Raw genomic sequence first — 12,732 nt, 5'->3', positions numbered from 1 at the left:
GACTTATCATCTACTTCAAGTGGGGATGAATTAGGTAATGGTGAATGAAATGCACTAAATATCAAAAAATCAGTAATAAACATTAATAATGCCTTATTAATTACAAATATTTCTGTGTGTTTCACCTCTTATGATTAAAAGCTTCACAAGTTACTCTAAAATTCAGGGTTATTCTGTAATTATTTGAGTGTCTCCAGGGGAAAAAAAAACTTCAATCCCTTCTTTGGCAAAGACACATTTCTTGCTCAGTTATGCCATTTAACACCTGTTATGTTCCATAAATGATGTGCACATTACACAGCTGTAATTCAAAAGGAAGTTCGACAATTTCAAAATAATTATCAGTGACCAACAGACCAAAGCAACATTTAGAGAATGAAACTAGAAATTTAATTGAACCCGGGGGAATTGTTATGTTCCTCCTTGGATTGATGAGAGGGTGTCAATTGTATGAATTGGATTCAAGAAATGCAATTCGGATTATTTTGTTCATGGTATAAATGCCTATTCTGCAGAACATTGAACATGGTGATGGGTCAATAGCATTTTATTTCAAAGTTGAAAGGTATTATGCATTGCAGCACTGTTCTTTTCCCTTTGAAATCCATTCCAGGCAGTTACCATGAAAATCTTCTCTATCCGTTGGCTTTAAGGCTCCGAAGGGAAGTGAGTTTGGACAGTTATAATCCACTCCTAGTAGGTCTCGAATCCATAGCATAAAACTGTCCATAATTCAGCACTAGTTGCAACCAAATGGTCAATCTCAGAGAGGTGTCAAGGATGGTTTATCAGGGCATGCTCTGCTGAAACTAAGGCCAATGCATATTTTAGGGCTGGAATTGGACAGCATTTATCTTGTATCGAACACCTGAGATGAGAGTCATTGGTTTGAAAAATATGTAAAATGGCCAAAAGGTAAGCAAGAAGAAAGGTACATAGAAGGAAAGATTAGAACAAAAATGGGATAAAACAGAAAATAAAAGCAATATGATGGCATATTTGCTGAAGTAAAACGACATTTTTCATTTAATCCTCCCAGGCAGAACAACTAATAAAATTTAAGGAGCAGTTAATATGATTGATTTAGAAAGATCGAACAGATTGCAATATGTTGAATACAAATTTTCAATTCTGTTTAGGATTTTGGATGAGAATTCTCTGCTTTTATTTTTCTTCAGGATCCATGGTAAAGGGCGAAGGCCCATAGTGCAGGATGCCACCAAGTTTTCAAAAAAATAGAAGAGATGAGGTAAATCATAAAGTACTGATTAGATGATATCAAGTTTGGGCTTTCAAAGCCTGCAGATTGTTGCAGGAATACAAGACACAGTTGTGAGATTCTAGGAAAAAGTGAGTTAGAACAGGGGCCTGTGCACTGAATCTTAAGTAGAACACAGGAGGAGGAAGAATGTGTCAGACCACATATTGGGGCTTTGAAGGAACGAGAGAGGAAAGTTCAGAGATATACTGACCAGAGTAGTATCAGTAAAATAGAAAAATATAAAGTTTGTGGTGGAGAGAGATGGGAGAGGGACCATGTTTCATGCAGGTTTTTCTGTCCTCTCTTGCTTCCAATCTTACCTGTCCAATCATAGCCAAAATATCTCCAGCAATGGTTTTGCATTCAGCCCTTGCACTGTGACCTCAGACTCCCCCAAGGATTTATCTTTGGCCCCCTTCTCTTCCTAATCTACATGCTGCCCCTCGATGACATCATCTGCAGACATGGGGTCAGCATCCACATTTATGTTTATGACACCCACCTCGATCTCTCCATCACCTTTCTTGACTCCTCCACTGCCTCCGCGTTGTCAGATTGCTTGTCCGACATCCAGTCTTGGATGTGCTGCAGATTCCTCCATCTTCCTATTAGGTAGACTGAAGCCATCGTCTACAGCCCCCACCATGAACACCGTACCCTCACCTCTGATTCCAACCCTTCCCCGGCCACTGTCTCAGTTTGAAGCCTATTGTTCGCAACCTTTGCGTCCTATTTGACTTTGAGCTGAGCTTCCGACCCCATATCTTGCTATTACAAAGCTTTCCTACTTCCACAGCGAGAACATCGCTCGCCTCTGCCCCTACCTTAGCCCATGGTTTAGTTCAGTTCACTCCACGTGATATCAAGAAACGGCTGAGTGCACTGGATAAAACAAAGGCTATGGGCCACGAAAACATCTCGGCTGTAGTGCTGAAGGCTTGTGCTCCAGAACTAGCTGCACCTCTGGCCAAACTGTTCCAGTACAGCTACAACACTGGCATCTACCCGACAATCCACAGCTGTCCCACAGACTAGTCAAGCAACAGCCTGACATAGCCATACTCACAGAATCATACCTTTCAGCCAACATCCCAGACTCTTCCATCACCATCCCTGGGTATGTCCTGTCCCACCGACAGGACAGACCCACCAGAGGTGGTGGTACAGCGGTATACAGTCAGGAGGGAGTGGCTCTGGGAGTCCTCAACATTGACTCTGGACCCCATGAAATCTCATGGCATCAGGTCAAACATTGGCAAGGAAACCTCCTGCTGATTACCACCTACCGCCCTCCCTCAGCTGATGAATCAGTCCTCCTCCATGTTGAACACCACTTGGAGGAAGCACTGAGGGTAGCAAGGGCACAGAATGTACTCTGGGTGGGGGACTTCAATGTCCATCACCAAGAGTGGCTCAGTAGCACCACTACTGACCGAGCTGTCCGAGTCCTGAAGGACATAGCTGCCAGACTGGGTCTGCGACAGGTGGTGAGCGAACCAACACGAGGGAAAAACTTACTTGACCTCGTCCTCACCAGTCCACCTGTCGCAAATGCATCTGTCCATAACAGTATTGGTAGGAGTGACCACCGCACAGTCCTCGTGGAGACGAAGTCCCGTTTTCGCACTGAGGACACCATCCAACGTGTTGTGTGGCACTACCACCGTGCTAAATAGGATAGATTCAGAACAGATCTAGCAGCTCAAAACTGGGCATCCATGAGGCGCTGTGGGCCATCAGCAGCAGCAGAATTGTATTCCAGCACAATCTGTAACCTCGTGGCCCGGCATATTCCTCACTCTACCATTACCAACAAGCCAGGGGATCAACCCTGGTTCAACGAGGAGTGTAGAAGAGCATGCCAGGAGCAGCACCAGGTGTACCTAAAAATGAGGTGCCAACCTGGTGAAGCTACAACTCAGGACTACATGCATGCTTTACAGCGGAAGCAACATGCCATAGACAGAGCTAAGCGATTCCACAACCAACGGATCAGATCAAAGCTCTGCAGTCCTGCCACATCCAGTCGTGAATGGTGGTGGACAATTAAACAACTAATGGGAGGAGGAGACTCTGTAAACATCCCCATCCTCAATGATGACGGAGTCCAGCACGTGAGTGCAAAAGATAAGGCTGAAGAGTTTGCAACCGTCTTCAGCCAGAAGTGCCGAGTGGATGATCCATCTCGGCCTCCTCCCGGTATCCCCACCATCACAGAAGCCAGTCTTCAGCCAAATCGATTCACTCCATGTGATATCAAGAAACGGCTGAGTGCACTGAATACAGCAAAGGCTATGGGCCCCGACAACATCCCGGCTGTAGTGCTGAAGTCTTGTGCTCCAGAACTAGCTGCGCCCCTAGCCAAGCTGTTCCAGTTCAGCTACAACACTGGCATCTACCCGACAATGTAGAAAATTGCCCAGGTATGTCCTGTCCACAAAAAGCAGGACAAATCCAATCCGGCCAATTACCGCCCCATCAGTCTACTCTCAATCATCAGCAAAGTGATGGAAGGTGTCGTCGACAGTGCTATCAAGCGGCACTTACTCACCAATAACCTGCTCACCGATGCTCAGTTTGGGTTCCGCCAGGACCACTCGGCTCCAGACCTCATTACAGCCTTGGTCCAAACATGGACAAAAGAGCTGAATTCCAGAGGTGAGGTGAGAGTGACTGCCCTTGACATCAAGGCAGCATTTGACCGAGTGTGGCACCAAAGACCCCTAATAAAATTGAAGTCAATGGGAATCGGGGAAAACTCTCCAGTGGCTGGAGTCATACCTAGCACAAAGGAAGATGGTAGTGGTTGTTGGAGGCCAATCATCTCAGCCCCAGGGCATTGCTTGCTGCAGGAGTTCCTCAGGGCAGTGTCCTAGGCCTAATCATCTTCAGCTGCTTCATCAATAACCTTCCCTCCATCATAAGGTCAGAAATGGGGATGTTCGCTGATGATTGCACAGTGTTCAGTTCCATTCGCAACCCCTCAAATAATGAAGCAGTCCGAGCCCACATGCAGCAAGACCTGGACAACATCCAGGCTTGGGCTGATAAGTGGCAAGTAACATTCGCGCCAGACAAGTGCCAGGCAATGAACATCTCCAACAAGAGAGAGTCTAACCACCTCCCCTTGACATTCAACGGCATTACCATCGCCGAATCCCCCACCATCAACATCCTGGGGGTCACCATTGACCAGAAACTTAACTGGATCAGCCATATAAATACTATGGCTACAAGAGCAGGTCAGAGGCAGGGTATTCTGCAGCAAGTGACTCACCTCCTGACTCCCCAAAGCCTTTCCACCATCTACAAGGCACAAGTCAGGACTGTGATGGAATACTCTCCACTTGCTGGATGAGTGCAGCTCCAACAACACTCAGGAAACTCAACACCATCCAGGACAAAGCAGCCTGCTTGATTGGCACCCCTTCCACCACCCTAAACATTCACTCCCTTCACCATTGGCGCACTGTGGCTGCAATGTGTACCATCCACAGGATGCACTACAGCAACTCGCCAAGGCTTCTTCGACAGCACCTCCCAATCCCGCGACCTCTACCATCTAGAAGGACAAGAGCAGCAGGCACATGGGAACAACACCACCTGCATGTTCCCCTCCAAGTCACACACCATCCCGACTTGGAAATATATCGCCGTTCCTTCGTCGTCACTGGGTCAAAATCCTGGAACTCCCTTCCTAACAGCACTGTGGGAGAACCGTCACCACACGGACTGCAGCGGTTTAAGAAGGCGGCTCACCATCACCTTCTCAAGGGCAATTAGGGATGGGCAATAAATGCTGGCCTTGCCAGCGACGCCCACATCCCGTGAACGAATAAAAAAAAGAGTTGCTCCTCCTAATATCTCCTTCTTTGGCTTGGTGTCCATTTTTTTGAGTGTGCCTCTGTGAAGCTCTTTGGCATGTTTTCTATGTTAAAAGCAACTCTATAAATGAAAATTATTGTTGTCCAGGAGTGCAAGGGACATATCTGCTTCTCTAGATATGGGAGAAAAGTTGAGGAAGAGAGAAAACAGGGAACTACAGGCCAGTTAGCCTGACATCGGTTATCAGGAAAATGCTGGAATCCATTATTAAGGAAGTGGTAAAAGGGCACTCTGCCTAATCATGTTATGATTTTCTGAGTCAGCATGGTTTTATGAAAGGGAAATAGTGTTTGACAAACCTATTAGAGTTTTTTGAGGATGTAACTAGTAAGGTAGATAAAGGGGAACCAGTGGATCTAGTATATTTGGATTTTCAAAAGGCATTCGATAAGATGCCACGTAAAAGGTTGTTACACAAGATAAGGGCTCATGGAGTTGGGGGTAATGTATTAGCATGGATAGAGGATTGGTTAACGGACAGAAAACAGAGAGTAGGAATAAACAGGTCATTTTCAGGTTGGCAGGCTATAACTGGTGGGGTGCTGCAAGGATCAGTGCTTGGGTCTCAGCTATTTACAATCTATATTAATAACTTGGATGAAGGGATGGAGTGTAATGTATCCAAGTTTGCTGATGATACGATGCTAGGTGGGAAAGTATGCTGTGAGGAGGACACAGGGTCTGCAAAGGGTTAAGTGAGTGGGCAAGATGGTGGCTGATGGAGTATAATGTGGTGAAATGTGAGGTTATTCACTTTGATAGGAAGAATAGAAAAAAAAATGTTTTAAATGGTGAGAAACTATTAAATGTTTTTGTTCAGAGAGATTTGGGTGTCCTCGTACACAAAACACAGAAATTTAACGTGCAGGTACAGCAAGCAATTAGGAATGCAAATGGTATGTTGGCCTTTATTTCAAGGGGGTTGGAGTACAAGAGTAAGGAAGTCTTGCTACAGTTGCATGGGGCTTTAGTGAGACCACACCTGTGTACAGTTTTGGTCTCCTTATCTAAGGAAGGATATACTTGCCTTAGATGGCTAACGAAGGTTCACTAGATTGATTCTTGGGATGAGAGGTCTCTCCTGTGAGGAGAGATTGAGTAGAATGGGCCGATACTCTCTGGAGTTTAGAAGAATGAGAGGTGATCTCATTGAAACATACAAGGTTCTTAGAGGGCTTGACAGGGTAGATGTTGAGAGGCTGTTTACCCTGGCTGGATAGTCTAGAACTTGGGGGCATAGTCTCAGGATAAGGAGGAATTTCTTCACTCAGAGGGTTGTGAATCTTTGGAATTCTCTACCCAAGAGGGCTGTGGATGCTCAGTTGTTGATTATATTCAAGGCTGAGATCGATAGATTTTTGGATACTACAGGAATCAAGGGATTTGGGGATTGGGTGGGAAAGTGGAGTTGAGGTCGAAGATCAGCCGTGATTTTATTGAATGGTGGAGCAGGCTCGAGGGACCATATGGCCTACTCCTGCTCCTTTTTCTTATGTTCTTATGTTCCTATGTTCCACTTGTGGTATATTCTCCCCAGAATGGGTTCAGAATAGTTTAGCTTGCTCAGTTATTTTTATTTTAAATTTATGTTTTCATGAGTTGACACAACACATTGTTGCTTCACTGTGTTGTGCCATGGATTGATAGGATATAATTTTGCAGCCATGACTTGCGCGTCATTCATGTCATCAGGGGAGACTCATGCAGAGGCCACATGCTTCACGAGGGAGAAAAAAATAGCAGGACTGCTCTTGTTCACTATCAAATGACCACTTACACAGAAGAATTGGTAGAGAATTGGGAGCATGTCCTCCTGCCCTGTTGAATGTTGAGTAGCAAAATGAATCACAGAAACTCTGCTGACAGCTTTAGAATTTGATGATCACATGTGAGCTACAGTACTGGGATGAAGAGAGTAAATTTATTCCTGAACCCTAAGTGAATCGCACTGCCTGAGAGATATAAAGGACAGTAAAAGTGATTCAGCTGTTGGAGAAAAATGTATAACTTTACTGCTGTGTACTGCACAGGCCAAAGAGCATTCAGCAAGCAATTGGTAGTTATGTGAAATGCTATAATCTTAGTCCAACAAGCACTCACACTTCTGAAGATTTTGAAATAGAGACTTTTATGAGATGTGAGTCAAACCCCACCCCTCAGCTTAATTCCAACCCTGCCTTTTTCTGGTTTCTGGTTTATTCGGCAATTGTTTGGAATTGTTCCTGACTATTGTACATTTTTGTGCGCTATAACACAGACAATAATAAAAAAAAGACCAAATAAACTGAATAGCATTCTAATACTACTACATGAAAAGTAATAGTTAACTCTTTAAAACAAGCTGCGCATGAATTACAGATCTACATTCAGCATGGAGATTCTCATTTTGTCATTAGTGAGTTATCAGCGATAAAAGGAGGAGAGAGGAAAGATACAGCGCGGGATCGGTGATAAAAGGAGGAGAGAGAGAGGAGAGAGCAGAGTGCGGGATCGGCGATAAAAGGAGGAGAGAGAGAGGAGAGAGAGATAGAGCGGAACGCGGGATCAGCAATAAAAGGAGGAGTGAGAGAGGAGAGAGCAGAGCACGGGATCGGCGATAAAGGGAGGAGGGAGAGAGAGCAGAGCGCGGGATCGGCGATAAAAGGAGGAGGGAGAGAGAGCAGAGCGCGGGATCGGCGATAAAGGGAGGAGGGAGAGAGCAGAGCGCGGGATCGGCGATAAAGGGAGGAGGGAGAGAGAGCAGAGCACGGGATCGGCGATAAAGGGAGGAGGGAGAGAGAGCAGAGCGCGGGATCGGCGATAAAGGGAGGAGGAGAGAAATCGTGGGATCGGTGATAAAAGGAGGAGAGAGAGAGGAGAGAGCGGAGCGCAGGATCAGCGATAAAAGGAGGAGAGAGAGCACGGAATTGGTGATGGAGGGAGAAAGGAGAGAGAGAGAGAGAGAGAAGAGCGCCAGCGGGGAGAGAGGTGAAGAAACACCTAAAGTGACGTCAGCACAAGGGAAGAAGCTGATTGGTGAGTAGATGGTGTCTTTTTTTTAAGTCTTTAAGTTTATTTTTGTTAAGTTTAGTTAATAACATAATAAATCGAGGCATGGCGGGGAACCTCAGACCTGTTGAATGCACATCCTGTGCCATGTGGGAACTCCAGGACGCTTCCCATGTCTGCACCTGTGGAGGAGCTGCAGTGCATCTGCGAGGTTGAGAGCTACGTGGATAGCACGTTTCAGGAGGTGGTCACCATGCAGCTTAAGAGAGTGCAGGCAGAGAGGGACTGGGTGACCGCCAGACAGACAAGGAGGACCAGGCAGGTAGTGCAGGAGTCCCCTGAGGGCATCTCACTCTCCAACCAGTATTCAGTTCTGAATACTAGTGGGGGAGAGGGTTCCTCTGGGAAGTGCAGCCAGAGTCAAGACCATAGCACCATGGGTGGCACAGCTTTTCAGGAGGGAGGAGAAAGGTCAGGAGAGCAATAGTGAGTCCTATAGTTAGGAGAACAGGCAGGCGTTCCTGCGGCCGCAGACATGATTGCAGGATGGTATGTTGCCTCCCTGGTGCCAGGGTCAAGGATGTCACTGAGCATCTGCAGAACATTCTGGAGGGGGAGGGTGAACATCCAAGGGTCATGGTCCATATCGGTACCAACGATATACGTAGAAAGAGGGATGAGGTCCTGCAGGCAGATTGTAAGGAGTTAGGAAAGAGATTAAGAAGCAGGACCTCAAAGGTAGTAATCTCCGGATTACTCCCGGTGCTATGTGCTAGCGAGTATTGAAATAGGAGGATAGAGCAGATGAATGCGTGGCTGGATAAATGGTGCAGGAGGGAGGGCTTTAGATTCCTGGGGCATTGGGACCAGTTCTGGGGGAGGTCGGACCTGTACAGACCCGGATGGGTTGCACCTCAACAGAGCTAGGACCAATGTCCTCGTGGGGATGGTTTGCGAGTGCTGTGGGGTGGGGGGGATGTTAAACTAATTTGGGCCGGGGGTGGAGTATGTAGCATTGGAAAGGAGAAACAAGATGCACAAAGGATTTGGAGAGAAAGCTTGCACTGGAATAAGAAATAGTACAGTATTAGGTGGGATCAGACTAAGAGAGAGTACAAGAAAGTCTAAGGTTGGTTTACAGTGCATATGTGTAAACCCACGAAACAAGGTTGGTGAGCTGCAGGCCTCAAATAGCCACATGAGAATATGATGTTGTGGTGATAACGGAGACCTGGCTCAAACAAGGGCAGGATTGGGTACTAAATATTCCTGGATACAAGGTGTTCAGGAAGATAGGGAAGGCAAGAAAGGAGGGGTGGCGGCAGTATTGATTAAGGAGAATATTGCAATGCTGAAGAGAAAGGATGTCCTGGAAGGGTTAAGGACAGAATCTATTTGGTTAGAGTTAAGAAACAAAAGAGCTGCCATTACACTACTGGGTGTATTCTCTCGGCCACCAACTAGCGGGAAGGATATAGAGAAGCAAATTTGCAAGGAAATTACAGAGAGGTGCAAAAGCCATAGGGTAGTGATGACGGGGGACTTCAACTATTCTAATATAGACTGGGATAGTAATAACATAAGGGGCAAAGAGGGGGAAGAATTTTTGAAGTGTGTTCAGAAGAACTTTCTTGACCAGTATGTTTCCAGCCCAATGAGGAAGGAGGCATTGCTGGACTTGGCTCTGGGGAATGAGGTGGGCCAAGTGGAGCAAGTGTCAGATGGGGAACATTTAGGTTTAGAATAGCTATGGAACAGGATACCGATCACTCTAAAGTCAAAATACTCAATAGGATGAGAACAGACCTGGCCTGGATAAATTGGAATCAAAGATTGGCAGGCAAAACTGTAATTGAACAATGGGCGGCCTTTAAAGAAGAGATGGTTCGGGTACAGTCTAGGTACATTCCCACGAGGGAGAACAGTAGGACAACTAAAGCTGGAGCTCCCTGGATGACAAGAGATAGAGAGTAAGATGAAGTAGAAAAAATGGGCGAAGGACATATTTCAGGTTGATAACATAAGTGAGATCTAGGCTGAATATAGAAAGTTCAGAGGGTAAGTGAAAAAGGAAATAAGAGTGGCAAAGAGAGAGTAGGAGAATAGACTGGCGGCCAACATAAAAGAGAATCCATAAGTCTTCTACAGATATGTAAACAGTAAGTGGGTTGTAAGAGGAGGGGTGGGGCCGATTAGGAACCAAGAAGGAAATCTACTCATGGAGGAAGATGGCATGGTCGAGGCACTAAATGGGTACTTTGCATCTGTCTTCACCAGGAAGAAGTTGCTGCCAGAGTTTCAGTAAAGAAAGATATAGTTGAGATACAGGATGGGCTAAAAATTGATAAAGAGGAGATAGTGGAAAGGCTAGCTGTACTTAAAATAGATAAGTCACCCAGTCCGGATGGGATGCATTCTAGGTTGCTGAGGGAAGTAAGAAATTGCAGAGGTACTGGCCATAATCTTCCAAATACCTTGGTGCCAGAGGAATGGAGAATTGCAAACCTTACACCCTTGTTCAAAAAAGGGTGCAAGTAGAAACCCAGCAATTACAGGCCAGTCAGTTTAACCTCGGTGGTGGGGAAACTTTTAAAAACGATAATCCGGGACAAAATTAGCAGTCACTTAGTCAAGTGTGGATTGATTAGGGAAAGCCAGCACAGATTTGTTTAACTAACTTAATAGAATTTTTTGACAAGGGAACAGAAAAGGTAGGTGAGGCCAATGCAGTTGATGTGGTGTACATGGACTTTACAAACGCGCTTAATGAAGTGCCGCATAACAGGCTTGTCATCAAGATTGAAGCCCATGGAATCAAAGGGATAGTAGCAGCATATATACAGAATTGGCTAAGTAACAGGAAACAGAGCGTAATGGTGAATAGTTGTTTTTCAGACTGGAGGGAGGTGTACAGTGATGTTCCCCAGGGGTCGGTACTTGGACCACTGCTTTTCATGGTATATATTAATGACTTGGACTCGGGTGTACAGGGCACAATTTCGAAATTTGCAGATGACACAAAACTTGGAAGTGCAGTGAACAGTGAGGAGGATAGTGATAGACTTCAAGAGGATATAGACAGGCTGGTGGAATGGGCGGACATGTGGCAGATGAAATTTAACGCAGAAAAATGTGAGGTGATACATTTCGGTAGAAAGAATGAGGAGAGGCAATATAAACTAAAGAGCACAATTCTAAAAGGGGTACAAGAACAGAGAGATCTGGGGGTATTTGTACACAAATTGTTGAAGGTGGCGGGGCAGGTTGAGAAAGCAGTTAAAAAAACATACAGGATCCTGGGCTTTATAAATAGGGGCATTGAGTACAAAAGCAAGGAAGTCACGATAAACTTTTATAAAACACTGGTTCGGTCATAACTGCAGTATTGACTCCAGTTCTGGGCACCGCAAGGTGGATTTTTAGGAAGGATGTGAAGGTCTTAGAGTGGGTGCAGAAGAGATTTACTAGAATGATTCCAGGGATGAGGGACTTTCGTTACGTGGATAGACTGGAGAAGCTGGGGTTGTTCTCCTTGGAACAGAGAAGGTTGAAAGGAGATTTGATAGAGATATTTAAAATCATGAACGGCCTAGGCAGAGTAGATAGAGAGAAACCGTTCCCATTGGCGGAAGGGTCCAGAACCAGAGGCCATAGATTTAAGGTGATTGGCAAAAGAACCAAAGGTGATATGAGGAAAAACTTTTTTACACAGCGAGTGGTTAGGATCTGGAATGCACTGCCAGAGAGGGTGGTGGAGGCAGATTCAATCATGGCTTTCAAAAGGGAACTGGATAAGTACTTGAAAGGAAATAATTTGCAGGGCTTTGGGGATAGGGCAGGGGGTGGGACTAGCTGGATTGCTCTTGCATAGAGCCGGCATGGACTTGATGGGCTGAATGGCCTCCTTCCTCCTTCCGTGCTGTAACCTTTCCATGATTCTATTCTATGTTATGTAATGCCAGTTGGGGTAATGGATGCTTTAAAGCTATAAATGAAGTTGAAGTTATTACCACTGTGCTCATAGAAGCAAATTCTAGCCAGGTTGCTCAACTTGAGCTGCAACCAGCAAAAAGAAACAATGATGAACCCAGATGGAGTGGGAGGAAGTATCAATTAGTAAGGACCCTCATGAACTATTGGCTTTAACTTAAAGACAGTAGCCACGGCTCGTCAGACTCAGTAGACACACATTAGGAATTAGAAAGTGACTTGTAGTTCTCCTGTAGTGTATAATAGTAGTCTATTTTTTCCCTGTGGTTTTCCTCATGGAAAGTTCAGATAAAACAGGCAACAGTCAAGTCGCCATGCCAACATATGTACTAAAGAAGGACCACTGAATTTTAAAGAAAAAGCTTGTCACGTATGTCAGCCTTCGGAAATGAAAGTGAATGCAGTAATTGGAGAATTAAAAATGGAAAGCTTTTTTCTAAAAGAAAAGAACTTATTTAGTGCACTACATAAGTAAAAGTACTACACATTTTTATGACACTGCATGCATTTTGTAAAATTCACAATCCAAGGTGATGGGTCAAGCTCCATGGTTCGGACACCACCAAAGTTGAAAAGAGTTTTAAAAAAAAAAGACAAGATAAATGGCG

At 45.2% G+C, this 12,732-nt stretch overlaps 1 protein-coding gene across 5 annotated transcripts in view; it reads left to right on the top strand.

The window, feature by feature from the left end:
- thsd7ba (thrombospondin, type I, domain containing 7Ba) overlaps positions 1–12,732 on the top strand; it is a 646,137-nt gene that overhangs the window by 298,571 nt on the left and 334,834 nt on the right. The gene's annotated exons all lie outside the window — the stretch shown is intronic.

This window comes from Heptranchias perlo, chromosome 7, assembly GCF_035084215.1.
Source record: "Heptranchias perlo isolate sHepPer1 chromosome 7, sHepPer1.hap1, whole genome shotgun sequence".
Classification (NCBI taxonomy): Eukaryota; Metazoa; Chordata; class Chondrichthyes; order Hexanchiformes; family Hexanchidae; genus Heptranchias; species Heptranchias perlo.
This window is presented reverse-complemented; position numbering and strand designations above follow the sequence as displayed.